The following is a 13,770-nucleotide window of genomic DNA, read 5'->3' as shown; positions in this document are numbered from 1 at the left end:
AGGGCAGCCTCGGGGGCCGGCGCCCCGCAGGTGAGCGCCGCGATGGGACCCCGCGCTCGGGGGGGGACCCCCGGCCGGGCACCCCCGGCCCCGGCCCCGCACCGAGCCCCCGGCGCCGCCGCAGCGCCCGGACCGCCCGGGGGGGGCTCGGGGGCTTGGGGGGCTTGGGCGGGGGGACACGAGCATCGCGCCCTCCGCCCGCATCCTCCGGGGGTCCCCGGGGGGCTCGGTCACACCGCGGGGTGCGGGGGGTGCGCGGGTTGGGAGGGGAAGGGGTGACACCCCCCCCCACCCCCGGCGTGGGGAGCGGGGTTTGGGGGGGTCGCGGGGTTCCCGCCGGTCCTGCACCAAGGGGGGAGGGGGGGGGTTGTTGGACCCCCCCCCCCCCCAACCTTGGAGGGGCTGCGGGGCTGAAGGTCGGGATCAGGGATAAATGCGGACTTTTCGCTCCCGCGGGGAGGAAAACGCTGTGAAAGGGGGGATATTAAAGAGGAAAAGGCGGCGGAACGCTGGAATTGGGGGTTGGGGGAGGATCCCCGAGTCGTGGGGGGGGGGGTAAGTACCCTCCTGGAGGGGGCTCATGGGGGGTCTCGCCATGGGCTGTGCCCCCCATCCCAGCGCGGGGACCCCTCTGTCCCGAGGGGCTTCGCGGTGGAAAAACTGGGATGAAAGAGCTGGGTTTGGATCTGGGGAGCGCCGGCGCTCCCCTGCCCACTGCAGCTGCTGTAGTTACAGCGCTCAAGGACTTCTCCAAACATCTTCCCTGCCGTAGGAAAACCCAACGCCAGCGGTACATCGCGTGCTGCTCCCGCCGGCCCGAGCGATGGCAAAGTGCAGGATCACTTCCAGCCAAGCCTCCATTACCCGCCGGGTCATTAATTTGAATATTCCCTTTTCTCTCCCCCCTCCACTCCCCCAACCCCCCCCCCTTCCTTTCCGGAGGCATTTGCGAGGTTGCGGGCAGCTTGATGTGCTCTGTGCCTGCCAAGTGTTTGCCTCTCGCCCTGGGTAATTGAGGGGCTGGCGTGCCTGCTCACCTTCTCCAGCTGAAATATTAAACAGCAGGAGAAGCTAGAATCGGTAAACAAACCGGGAAAATTGCTGCTTCTCCATGGGGAGAGCGGGGGGGACTCTGGGAGTGGGGTCCCCGGGGGACCCGGTCCTGCTCCAAACTGCAGCCTCCCTGCACGGCTAAGCCCGAATTTCCTGCCTGATTCACAGCCTGCTCTGAAATTATATAAGTTTTTCACCAAAAAGAATAAAGCTGAGCTGTTCCTTATGAGCTGAGTTGCTGAGGATAATAAGTCTGTGACCCCAAGGTGTGGATAATGGAGGTGATAGTAGCTGGATTTGAAGTAAGCGGCAAATATGAAATAATTAGGGTTCTTCTCCTCCGGAGAATAAATGTCCTTCTGTGGTTGTAACTGCTGTGTTTTGGGTTTTTTCCTCCTGCAGAGGCCTTTTAATTAAGGCTTCATGGGGGAAAAGCTGTCACATTGGGACACTGGAGGGTGGGGATGGATTTCTGGAACTTTAAATTTGTCAAAAAACCCTCCCAAGGCAGCTGGAAATACAGAGAGTGGGGTAAATGCAGGCGTCAGGGCAGGAGCAGGGGGGTCTCTGCAGCATTGGAGGGGTCCCACTGGGACCCTTGCTGTGTTGGCTGGGCTGTGGCTTTGCAGAATTCCCCAAATTGTTGTTCAGGGCTGCCCAAACTTTCCCCAGAGCCCCCCTTGTTTTAGCAGATGGATGCCATTAGCTAAGGTACATGCGTTGATGCTGGATCACTTTGGAAGTGATATTTTTGGAGCCCTCTGGCAATATAAAAGCCTTTTCCTTTCCCCAGCCGTGACTCTGTGGTTTCCTGAGGGAGTCTGCTGGGATTTGGGGCAGGAGGGTGGATTTTGCTTCCTCTCAGCAGGTACCAGTGACAGGTCCAGGGGACACAGAGAATCCTCACTGCTGGTAAGTCCAGGGAAGAAAAAAATCCCCTCTCCTTGAACTTGATCCTACCTGGAGCATCCAGGTGAGTCTCTTCTGGCCTGGGCTTTGGCTCCAATCCCAGCTGGAGTGTCGGGAGGCGCGAGGCCGTTTGCGGCGTTGCCGGTCGGCGCTCGGGGAAGAAGAGCCAAGAAACCTTCTGCCAGAGCCTGATCCATGCAGTGAGCTCTGGGTTGGCTTGGGAGAAACCTCCAGACTGGCCTGTGCTTTCCCAGCCAGGGACACAAACCAGCTCACCTTGGAATGGGAATATTTATTTCACTGTCTTGTTCTCAAAAGCCCTTGGCCCTGCCAGGCCTTCTGGAGGGCTCATGCCGGGCTCGGCGGGGATGTGCTGGCCCTGGTGACACACCAGGACTGAGCTTGGCACTGGGGTGACATGGATTGGGGACAGACAGCACGGAACAACCTGTGAAAGGGTGCTGGGACTCGGCTCCTGCTTTGCTCTGTGTTTAAAAATACTCAAGCCTGACAAAATGGGGTTAGAAGGGAGGGTTCAGCCATGGGTTTGAATTTTTCCAGATTTTCTGAGCCAGCAGCTTTTCAGGTGGGGAAATAGGGTGGGATGTACTGGGCCCAAGGGAACTGCTCCCAGAGAGCTCCAGGGATGCTGAGGAGCAGGGGGGCTGCACTTTAATGGCTTTTCCCCCCCCCCTTTTCCTACCTTTCTTTGAGTTTACTTGAATGCGATGTAAGAAATAAAACCCAGGCATTCAGCTGGAGGAAATTAAAGGGAATTGTGAGATCCCTGCCATACCTAATGGCCAGAGTGAGCATCAGATCTTGCTGCAATTAGGCTTCAAATCGAGCTGAGCTTGTGTTTGGCATCCAAAGAGCAGCTTCCCAGCCCATTTATTCCTCATCCAGGGAAGTGGCAGCGGATCCAATAGCCCTCAGCACCCACTGGGATGGGCACACCTACAGGAGGGTGGTGTGGGGTTTTTTTTTAAATTATTAAATCAAGCCTGTAAAGCAATTGAGAAATAGGTGAAGCATGCTTAAAAGAGGGTGAGGCTGTTGGTTTTCTCTACCTGACTTTATTTGTGAAGTGACAGGAATTTTGACAGGCTTTGTGTCTTTTTTAGCAAATCAAGTGTCATGCCAGGTTTGCCTGTGGATGAGATCATTTGCAAAATATGTTTCCCAGCTTGCTTCAGGCATAATTCATTGTGTCAACTGCAATTGCTCATTTGCTAGGAACTGTGATTCATTAGCGGTTTATTTTTTGTTGGGGTTTTTTTTTTTTGGGTGGTTTTTTGGGTGGTTTTTTTTTTTTTTTTAAGTCCAACTTGTTTTCAAGCGAATGTTTGGAGGCAGCACAGGAATTTAAAAAAAAAAAAATTAAATCTTGCATTCTTTGTACCCGCAAATTCTGCTGCTAAGGGGAAAACTTGCTAAAATGCTGTGATCCCAGGGAGGGAGAGGCAATCCCAGGCGAGCTCCCCGGGCAGGATTGCGCTCGGGTTTGTCATGTGGCTGCTCCTAAATGGGGACGGAGGTAATAAAAATCGGACTGCTGGGACAGAGCCTGCCATGTAGATGATGGAAGGAGCCTGTGGAGCTGCTTCCTCCTTTTCCCTGCTGAGGGGCTCAGCCTGGTGAAGGGTTCCCCCACTCCCCCTCATCCCCAGGTTTGGGCAGAGGTTGCCCCGGGAGGGACGAGGGGGATGCTGGTGTTGGCAGCCCGTGCACGAGGTGTTGGGACAGTGATGTCGGGAGCAATTATTTGTTATGGTGACCGAGACCCCCCGAAAGCTCAGGGCTCAATGGGATAAAATGAAGATAAATAGCCCTTGGCACAGGTTTTGTGCTGTGTGTGTTCCCGGGGCTGCTCGCAGCCGGCACAGTTTGGCCTCGGGCTTTGCAGAGGTCCTCACGTCGGACTTTTAAAAGAATTTTGCCTGTCAAGTACATTTTTGTGTGTTAGATTTCCTATGAAGACAAATAGTTCAGTGCATTTTTTTTCCCCTAGGTGGGTGGATTGGGGGGGGGGGGGGGTGGCAGGAATTGCTGCTCCTGCCTCAGCAGCCACAAACTACCCTCCCCTAACAAACCAGCCTGTGTGGGCTGAATAAATTGATACACTTCTCACCAAAAGATTGATTTTATTTAAAAAAACCCCAACCTTCTAAGTGATTATGAACTATACATTTTAAGCATAAGTAACTTGACAGGTTTGTTGGTTTGTTTTTTTTTCCCCCTCCGTGCAACAATTCTCTGTAGAACACTCTTAAAAATGTTTTAGGGTTTTGTTTTTTTTTTTTTTGCTGAGAGTATTTGTGCGTTCTTCGTGTTCTCCTCCCAGTTTAAGGTTTTTAAAAGCCGGAAAAAACTGGGAAAGGGGGAGAGAGAGCACAGGAACGTGGGGAGTCTGCTGACTTCTGGCGCACCGGCGCCGTGCCCGAGCCCTGCCAGTTTTGCTGCAGAGCCCAGTGCCAGGAGCGAAGGGCAGCGGAGCGTGAGGGGAGGGAGGTGACTCCATCACAGTGACCATATATAGTCACTGGGATGAGATTAAACACTTCACCTCCCCGGTGTCATCCCCGCGGCCGTAAAGCCAATATCAGGATCTATTAATCATTCGTTAAAACAGCAGAAGAGAATTGCTGCTCTCCTGCGCAGCACCTCGTTTGTAGCAGTCAGGGCTCTTCTGGGTGTATCGATTGGGGGAGAGGAGCCAGATGTTTTTCATCCCTGGGTGTCTGGGGTGGGGTGGGGGGGGCGAGTTTCAGCAGCACAGTGGCATGTGCAGAGAATTGCAAGTTCAGTGGGGGTGGAGGTTGTGCTTCCTCGGGCTCGTGGGCTCCGTGGCAGAACCATGGTGGGCCCTGTGTTCAGGTGCCAGCGCTGGCTCCGCTCCACACGCCCGTTCCTGTCGTGGTATCCACTGGGGAAGCATATGGCAGCCTTGGAGATATGTATTTATATATATTGTGTGTGGGGGGACATGTTTTACATGCCAGTTCTCCCTGTCATAGGACAAACATTTACGCTCCGATTATACGAAGCATTGGGAAAACGGGGATTGGGTTTGGAGGGAGCATCGTTCCCTGCAGGGGTGTTCTGGGAGGTGCTGTTTTGGTGATGACAATGGCAGAGGAGTGGCAGTGTTTCAGTGCTCAGAGCTCTGGTGGCATTGTGCTGCACAGAGGTGTAAGGTGCAGGTGTATAAATAAAGGGTTGGTGTTTCAAGGTGTACCATGCAGAAGGCAGTGCCCAAAAGAGGTGGGGAGCGAGGATTTATACACTTGAAGGTGGTTAAAATGACTTGGTTTCCAAGGGAAGAGGCCTGGATAGCACTGGTGGGAGACTTCCAGTGGGATAGGATGTGCCTGGCTGGCCTGGAGCACCGTGGATCCCTCCTGGGAGAGGTGGTTCTCTTGGGTGCAAAGCTCATGACTGAGATCCTGTGGGAATGAAATTCCCACAAACAGGAGTAACCCCTCTCCATAGATGCCCCTTCACTGGAAACCTGTCTGTGCACTGCACCAGCTGCAGCGACCCTAAAGGACTAAACCCGAGCAGGATTTGGTTGTTGTGTTGTGGTTGGAATCACATTCTCACTGCAGATGTAAAGTTGATGATTTGCTAATGGTCATATGGAGGGTCTGTATCCCTCTGACCGGATCTTGTCCCTTCTAACAAATTCTGATGGACTGTGAGGGAAAACACTGTGCTTTTTGGATCACCCCTGGAGCTGCAGCCCAGCCCCATGGGCAGGTGCTGGCGGCTGCGTCGCTCCCTCCTTTCTACAAACAAAACTTGTTTGAAACTTCATTTGTCTGCTCTGCAATTATCCTCTCCTTCTGCGCCTCCCTCCGTTTATCCGTGCTCACGCCATCAATACATGCCCATGCTTAATGAAACATTATTGCTTAGGTTTAATCGTCTTCTAATTAAGTAAAATAAAATTTTGCGCGGCGGTGGCGGCAGCGTCTCTCCTGTCTGGGATTCTACTGTGGTTCCACCTGAGCCCACAGTGGTGCTCTTCAGGGGTGATGGACAGCAGAGGCCACCTCCTCTGAATCTGCTGCTCCTCTGTATCATCCTGGTTAAATTAGATTAGTTTCCAGGTTTAGAGCACCCTTTTTTGGGACAAATTGAAGCATTTGGTAATGCTGCTGGGGTTATTGCCTCAGCACAACCCTGCTGAAAGACACCTGGAGAAGACAAAAAGGGGGCATGCAAGTGTAGCACTGAATTTTTGACTCTTGTCTGAGCACAGTTTCTGCTCTTAATGCATCATTAACATGGTTTTCTGCATTGCATTCAGTTCCCATTACAGCACTCAGTTCCGTCTGTTAATTTTGGTATGTTGATATTTTTGTTGTCAGCAGTTTTTTTCTTTTTTGAAGCATATAAAACCATTAGTGTGAAAGAAGATTAAAAAGATACATTACAATTAAAATGTTAATGAAATCGGCATCATACAACTTTTGAAACCATTTAGGCATTAATCTTTCTTGGTCTCATGTCCATTAACTCGGGCGATTCTTATTCCACACTGACCCCTGCTGAGAGAGTCGTGCTATAATTGGATTTTTAAGAACTGGGGGGAAGAAAAGGAGGGCGAGAGAAAAGCCTTGGGAAAAAAAGTGGAAGTTGGGAAGGTTGCCTTAGCTTTCTACATGGTGTCCATGGAAATGAATCTGATATAAACCAACCCCACGGTTCCATCGCTCCCGAGTCCTGTGTTCTCCCCCCCGGGCAAGTCTTGCCTGGGAAGCTGGGAATGCTGGTGTTGGAGGCTGGGGCAGAGCTCTGGGAAGTGCTGGGCTCCTTGGCAGCTGGCTGTCACCGTGACCTTGGGCAGGACACGAGCACCAGGCTCCGCTTTGGTTGATCCCAGTGTAACGTGAGCAGGGCCGGAGCCGGATGGTGCGAAGCCTTTTTAAGGCTCTCGGAGGAAGGGAATGGGAGAACAGCAAATAATCGTTTGCTGTTATGGCCTCAGCTTTCCCCCGTTCCTCCAGAATAGTATTTCTACATTTTATCTGTTTTGGGTTGTTTGTTTTTTTTTTAAGTAACTCTTTTTCAGCTTACACAATATTTGGGTGAGGGCCAGCCCCCCCCTCCCCAGGCGAAAGAGGAGGATTGACTAATTCCCAGGCTGTGTAGTGAATCCAACAACGGGACTTCTTGACTCATCAGACAGCTCCCAGGATCCGTGCCACAGCTCCAGCAAGGCCATGGGCTGTGCTTGGCTGCTCCAAGGCTCCAGCCCATCCAGAACACTCTGTGCTGGTCAGTCTGAGGCTTAGACTCACTCCTGGGCACCTTCTCCAGAGCTTTGTCTCTGCTGTCCAAGAACTTCACATCTCCTGCACCTCCTGTGGGATGCTGGATAAATTGGGAAGGGCAGGTCCTTTAGTGAAGAACACAACTGTCCTTCCCAGCATGGGGACGGGGTTTGGAGTTGTTGGGAGGGTGGGTGTGCTGCTGTCCGGGCAGGGATGCGCCTCGGGAGTGGATGAGCTGGAAGTTGAAGGATGAGAACATCCCGCTGAGGGAGGAGTGGAGTACCAGCCCAGCTCATGTTTATGCTGCAAGCATGAATTTTATTTTTTTTTTATAAAGAAAAAAACCAAAGAGCACTGTGGAAGCTGCAGAGCTGACGTCTCCCAGCCGCTCCGCTCTCCTCCCCGCTCGCTGTTCCGTGTGTTACCATGCAGGCAGGGGAGCAGGGAGGGATGCTGGTGGGCTGACTGGGAAGCTCACTGGAGCTGAAACATCTGCAGGGCTCGGGAGAACACGCTGGCAGTCTTTGGGGGCTGGGTTCATGCCTTGTGAAGTGAACCATGAAGCACAGAGCGTGCTGCTGGCACCGCATCACAGGGACGCGGGTGTTGGACGACCAGGGAGATGGAAGTGCTTTCTTGGAGCCATGGAATAGCTCTTTGCACACACCAGAGCCTGGGGTTTAATTGTTTTATTCCCTTTTTATGTGGGTAAAAAAATAATTTATAGTGTTGTTGTTTTGTGTCAAGGCATCACATGGATTTATAACCTGAGAGAATTTGGGGTGAGGATCCAGAATCTTCAAATAATGGCAGGAGTGGGGGAGACCCTGCCCTGAGTGTGACCCATCCATGTCCCAGCTCATGCAGTTGGATGAACTGGGGATGTGTTTTGGCACAGGGGAGTGGTTTGGGCCTTTGGGTGAAACCAGCAGTGTTTATGCCACTCAAGTTAAACTGCCTTTGGGAAGGGAAAGGAAACCAACCCACCAGAGCAACAATATCTCCGTGTGTTTGACCTGTCTCTGCCTTCCCATGCTACAGTCCCATGGGGATCCTGTACAAGGAGAGAATTCCTGGGAGCAGGAAGGCTGGCAGGCTCCCGAGGGTTAGCTGGAGGTCTGGTCCAGAAACCCTCAGAGGTGCAGGCAGGTGATGACCACCAGGATGGAGGTGGGAGCTCTGGTGGGTGTCACTCTCTCCTTTTCCTGCGTGAGCTCCCCCTGCTCTTCCATCTCTCTGGGTGGCGGCAGTCGTGCAGGCAGGGAACAAAGGAACTACTGTCTGGAATTCGTGGCTTATTTTATTGATGTGCAGTGGCAGTTGTAGGCCAAGGGAGAGGGAGCAAGAAAAAGCAGCCCTAGACATTCCCAGTGCATGTTTGTGGCCCAGCACACAGGTGGGATTTCTAGCAAGGTGCATTTCTGTGCTGCAGACCGAGCACGCCAGAATCAATATCTGAGTAGTCCAATAAAATCTGTGGGAATTTCATTTCAACTCATTGCAAGCAATCTAATAACTGGTTTTTCAGGCAGCTGTTAGGTTGTTTGGTTTTCTGAGGGTTTTGTTTTTTGGTGGTGTTTGTCCCTGTGTGACTGTAAAAATGTAGATTGAGCCCAATGTACTTGTAGTGCTTTGGTCTGGCAGTGTGAGCACTGAGCCCAAGGCTGGTTTGCTGTGGGGTCAGGCAGTGAGGGCTGGAGAACCTGTGCCACCAGCTCCAGGGGCCTGGCTCTGGGTGGTTTTCAGGTCTGCTGATGGTGGCAGTGCTTCTGCTTCCAGATTGCAGCACTTTTATATCCTTACATGGTGGCCTTAGGATTTCTACTCCTGTGTCCTTGAAGGTTCATGAACCAGTTTGGGGGGGAGCCTGAAATGCCCCATCCTGTTCTGCTCCCCAGCTGGGACCAGCCTGGAGAGGAGCACAGGATTGGCTGCATCTTGAGTATCCATCCCTCTTCCTAGGTTGTCCAACAGTCCCAGCTCAAGACCCTTCCCAGGCTTGGGAAAGCACGTGGGCATTCCCTGTGGCCACAGCAGGGCAACTGGAGGTACCTGAGCTATGTGGTGTCTTCATGAGCATTTCTACAATCAAATTTAGGAAGCTTCCTCATTCACCTCCCCTTTAAGATCCCAGACTGGCTGTTGCCTTGTTTGTGAGTGCCTTAGGGGAGGTGTATCCTGCAGTATTTGCTGACTGATCTGGATTTGGCACGAGAAATGATGCAGAAGGGAGGATTTAACTTCTTGCAGTGGGACTTGGAAGGGTTGGAGAAACCAAGTGAACCTGCAGCCTGAGCATGTCTGGTCCAGGCCATCACTCCACCACAAAGCTTAATTTTTTTTTTTTGCTTAACTACTATCAAAATACAGAGGACCACTCCATGTATGTGTGTCCACTGGTGATGTCCACAGTGCATTGCGTTGATTTTCAAGCAATTTTAAACAGCAAAAATATTCCAGTGGCCTTTACTGCTCTTTTGTAAGGTTTTATAGAGTGAAAGTCATGATCTGTACATTCTTTTTCCACCTTGAAAGGGAAATGCAGCCCTTGCACCTTCAAACTGGTATTTCCCCCCCAGAATTCTTCAAGCACTTTCTGTGCAGTTCAATTGCAACATATTTATAAAGCAACACAAGTCAATGCCAAGTGCCAGCCCAGCCGGAGCCGTGCTCCTGCAGCCTCCCTTGGCTGCGCATCACGGATAAGTGCTGTTGGAATGGTTTGGCTGTCCCATAGTCTGTCCCCTCCCCAGCCTCCAGCCTGCTCCTGGCCTCCTGTGTGCCTCAGGAATGTTATGTAAAGCGTGATGTGCAGCATTAGCAACAGAAGTATTTGGTTCAGGCGGTTCCCGAGGCGGTTCCCACACCCTCGTGATCTCCGGAGCGCACGTGCCGACGGCTGCCGGTGTTCGCTGGCACTTTGGAGAAGGTTTCCCTCTTGGCATCCAGGTGATGGTGGATTTGGAGCTTAGGAATTGAGTCTGGTCGTACCGGTGTGGATGGATGTGTCAGTCTGGGGGAAGGAAGGGAGAGATTCGCCGGCAAACCCGTTGGAGGGAGGCTGGAGTGAGGTGTGGTGAGGAACTGCTGGACGGTCGTTAAAAGGTACGGAAAGGAGAGGATGGGATGGGGTGGAGGATTGTTGGAGGATTAACCTTCTTCCAGGTGGGGTGTTCTGGGACCTGACAACACCCTGCCACACTGTCTGCCAGGGTGGGGATGGAGGGTTTGTGCCCACAGCGCCAGAGCATCTGTTGGCACAGCTGGTGCGTGGAGACCCTGCAGAAACATCTGAGCGTGTTCATGGGCTAATGACACTGTGACAGCCAAGCCACCAAGGGATGAGTGTCTGCAGAAATGCTCCCTGAAACGCTTTGTAGCTGGTCTGTGGTCTGAGAACTTTCCCTGTTGTTCTCCTGCCTGTTGCTGGATGTGGTTGGACAAACTCTGCAAGTTCCTAAAACTTGTTGACGGGGGGAATGATCCCTGTGGTGGTTTCACACCGAGGGCAGCGGTTGAGCTGACATCTGAGAGGCTGTTTTCTCCTTGCCCTGACTGCACAGATCTGATATTTGAATTTTAGTCTTCGTTTTGTAGGTGGGAGAAGAACCACCCACCCTCCAGGCTGAATGATGCCCTGTTGTGTGTGTCACAGGCGTGGGTAGCACTGGCTGGACTATACGTACTTTCTGCATGTGGTCCATGGGCAGAGGCCACGGGCACTGGCTCTCTCTGGGGCACATCCTGGTGTTGGCACTGCAAGGCAGTGCTCTTGGGAGCACAGCCTACACCGTGGATCCTGCTTCACGCTTCCCTCCAAACCTGAGGCAATGGATTAATCTGTGAGTTTCTTCCCCTCTCGTACAACTCCTGTATTTTATCACCTCGTGCAAGGGCTGTCCCAGGAACCTCTCTCTTGTAGTTCAGGGAAGGTTAGCTCAGGTTTAAACCACTTGGTTGTGGTTGTTTAGTCTTAGTGACATATTAAGTATTTAATATCCAAGTGCATTAGCTTCCCACCCACATCCCCTGCTGCAGATGGGTTGAGGGAAATCGTTGGTGCCCACATCTATTAGGATGTTGCCCGGCATACTTGTATAAATGGCTTCCTCCTGGACCTCTGCTTTTATGTTTAGTTCCTGACCTAATTAGCCATGAACGATGGTGTTGGTGGAGATCTTGTGGCTGCATCAGACACGGAGATTTCGGGAAGATCGCTGCCTGCCCCAGGGGACACCTCGCACGGTGGGATGTGGCAGCGGCGTCACAGCCGTGATCCCCAGTGGCTCTGCAGCCAACTGGGCCAAAGCAGTAATAACCCAGCCAAACCAGTGTCCCCAGTCCCTGGTGGCAGGCAGGCCATGCCCTGGTGCTGCCACCTCCCCTCGGTGCTGGTGTGAGCAGAGAACCCGCCTTAATTGCTGTGGTGCATCTTATTGTGTTACAGCTTAATTTCCAGGTCCTTGCTTAACTCGTGCAGTACATCAGAGGCTCTTGTGAAATGTAATGTGCTGGAGCAGCAGCACAGGAAAAAGCTCTGCCTTCTGTGAAGCCAGACTGTTGCAGCGTAATTTGTTTTGTAAGATTTTGAAAGGCAGTGTTGCAATCTGTAACAGTAGAATAGTGGGAAGATGGTCAGGTGGTTCTTGGGACTTCAACAGACAGATTTCATGTCTGTGTGTTTTTGCAACACCTTTCTATAAAGGGAAACATAATTTAAAATATGATTACTTAGTGTTGTAACAGTCTTCTCAAACGTTTTTGCATTATGCAGAGATCATTATCAGAGGCTGATATTAACTTGCAAAGAATATTATGCAAATCATTCTCCTGTTCTTCTAAAAAGAAATTTCCTTCATAATGCAAAGCGTGACAAAAAAAATTGTGCAGAGGCTTTTGGCAAAATTACATTCAGAAGATGTAACAGTTTTTCTGCTTACTAGCACAATCCGTTTCTGCCTTTCCACTGGATTTGCTCAACTCAAGCTGATAAAGGCTGAATTTTAAAATGAGGGCTGGGGTTGGGGGGAGTGTATTGTACCTCGTGGGTTCAGGAATAGACAGGGAGGTGTTTTGTGCTTAGATCAGTGTTTCAGATCCGTCCTGACAGTGATTACGGGCTCTGATGGTTCTCAGCTGTTCCTCACTCTGGAATTATTTGGTGGTGTTTTGTATTCCGTGGGTTTGGGGTGCACAGCATCACCCTCACCCTGAGCAGTGCCCTGGGGGTACCAGGCTGAGATCCACCTTACAGATCAGACTGCCCAGATGTGCAATATTACCCATTTATGGCTCTGTTTGGCCTCTGTGTCACTGGTACCAGTGAGACCATCCTGAATGAGGGGCACTGTGAGTGATGGGAGGCTGGACCACGAACACCAGTGGTGGGATGGATGGTCCTGCCCTGAGGCCTCCCAGCCTTCCAGAATCCCAGAATCATTGAGGTTGGAAAAGACCTCTAAGATCAAGTCCACCCTGTGCCCCATCCCCACCTTGTCCCCCAGCCCAGAGCACTGAGTGCCATGTCCAGTCCTTCCTTGGACAGGAATGACTCTCCTCCCCAGGGATGGGGACTCCACCACCTCCCTGGGCAGCCCCTTTCAACGCCTGACCACCCTTTCCAGCAAGAAATTCCTCCTGATGTCCAACCTGAACTTCTCCTGGCACAGCATGAGGCCGTTTCCTCTTATCCTGGTGTTACCTGGGAGAAGAGGCCGATCCCACCTCTGTGCAACATCCTTTCAGGTGAAGCAAGAAGGTCTTACCTGAGCTTCCCTTTCTCCAGCCTTGGCATCTTCCTTGCATTTTTCCAAGCATCAGCATGTTCCTGGAGGTAATCCTGGCCTGGCTGAAGTCATTGAGGATGTTACCACTGACTTCATCCCTCCTCCATATATTTTTGTGTGTGTGCTGCAAACAGGTTGTATCAGTTCAGAGCTGCCCCATTTCTCACACAGAAACCAGACTCTCCTAAAATCGAGCGGATTGTTTTAGAGGTTTTGGCTGTTCTGCTGTTGTTATGGATTGATTGACAAAAATAGACCCTAATAAATATTGTAAATGACTAAAATATTTGCAGGCTGTGCATTGCAGTCAGATTTGGAAAGGCTCATTTGCTGTAGAGCCCCGTTTTCCAGGCACTTAACACCAATTTATAAAAATGTACCATTTGTCCTGAATTTTTTTTAAGGCATTTCTCAATACAAATTTGATTGAGAAAAGTCAGTAATATTCAGACATGTAGATTGAATTACAGCGTTATAAAATGGCAGGCAGAGTTCTGCCTAAGATGGGAAGTTTTCAGGCTCCTTTTCTCGTGTCTGGTTAGATAACTCAATATTTAAAAATCAACCCAAATTAGATAAATAAGCTGGAAGTTGTAGTTAGCATTCGTCAAGCAACTTAGGCTGGATGTTCCAGCACTGAGTGACTCCACCTCTAGCTGCAGGGTTTCCCTGTTATGAACGGGTGAATACTAATCCTTGTTTATTCCCTGCTGCAGAGAAGTGGATTTATCCAGAGTTTTCTG

At 51.3% G+C, this 13,770-nt stretch overlaps 1 protein-coding gene across 1 annotated transcript in view; it reads left to right on the top strand.

The window, feature by feature from the left end:
- The first annotated feature begins 2 nt into the window (after nucleotides 1–2).
- The window catches only part of NACC2 (NACC family member 2), a 52,604-nt gene continuing 38,836 nt past the window's right edge, over nucleotides 3–13,770 (top strand). Inside the window, exon 1 of the mRNA XM_027650258.1 lies at nucleotides 3–30. The gene's annotated coding sequence lies outside the window, so the exon portion shown is untranslated. The remainder of the gene's footprint in view (nucleotides 31–13,770) is intronic.

This window comes from Corapipo altera, unplaced genomic scaffold, assembly GCF_003945725.1.
Source record: "Corapipo altera isolate COAL_440 unplaced genomic scaffold, ASM394572v1 268, whole genome shotgun sequence".
Lineage (NCBI taxonomy): Eukaryota > Metazoa > Chordata > Aves > Passeriformes > Pipridae > Corapipo > Corapipo altera.
The sequence above is the reverse complement of the archived record's forward strand: the minus strand, read 5'-3'. Positions and strand labels throughout refer to the sequence as shown.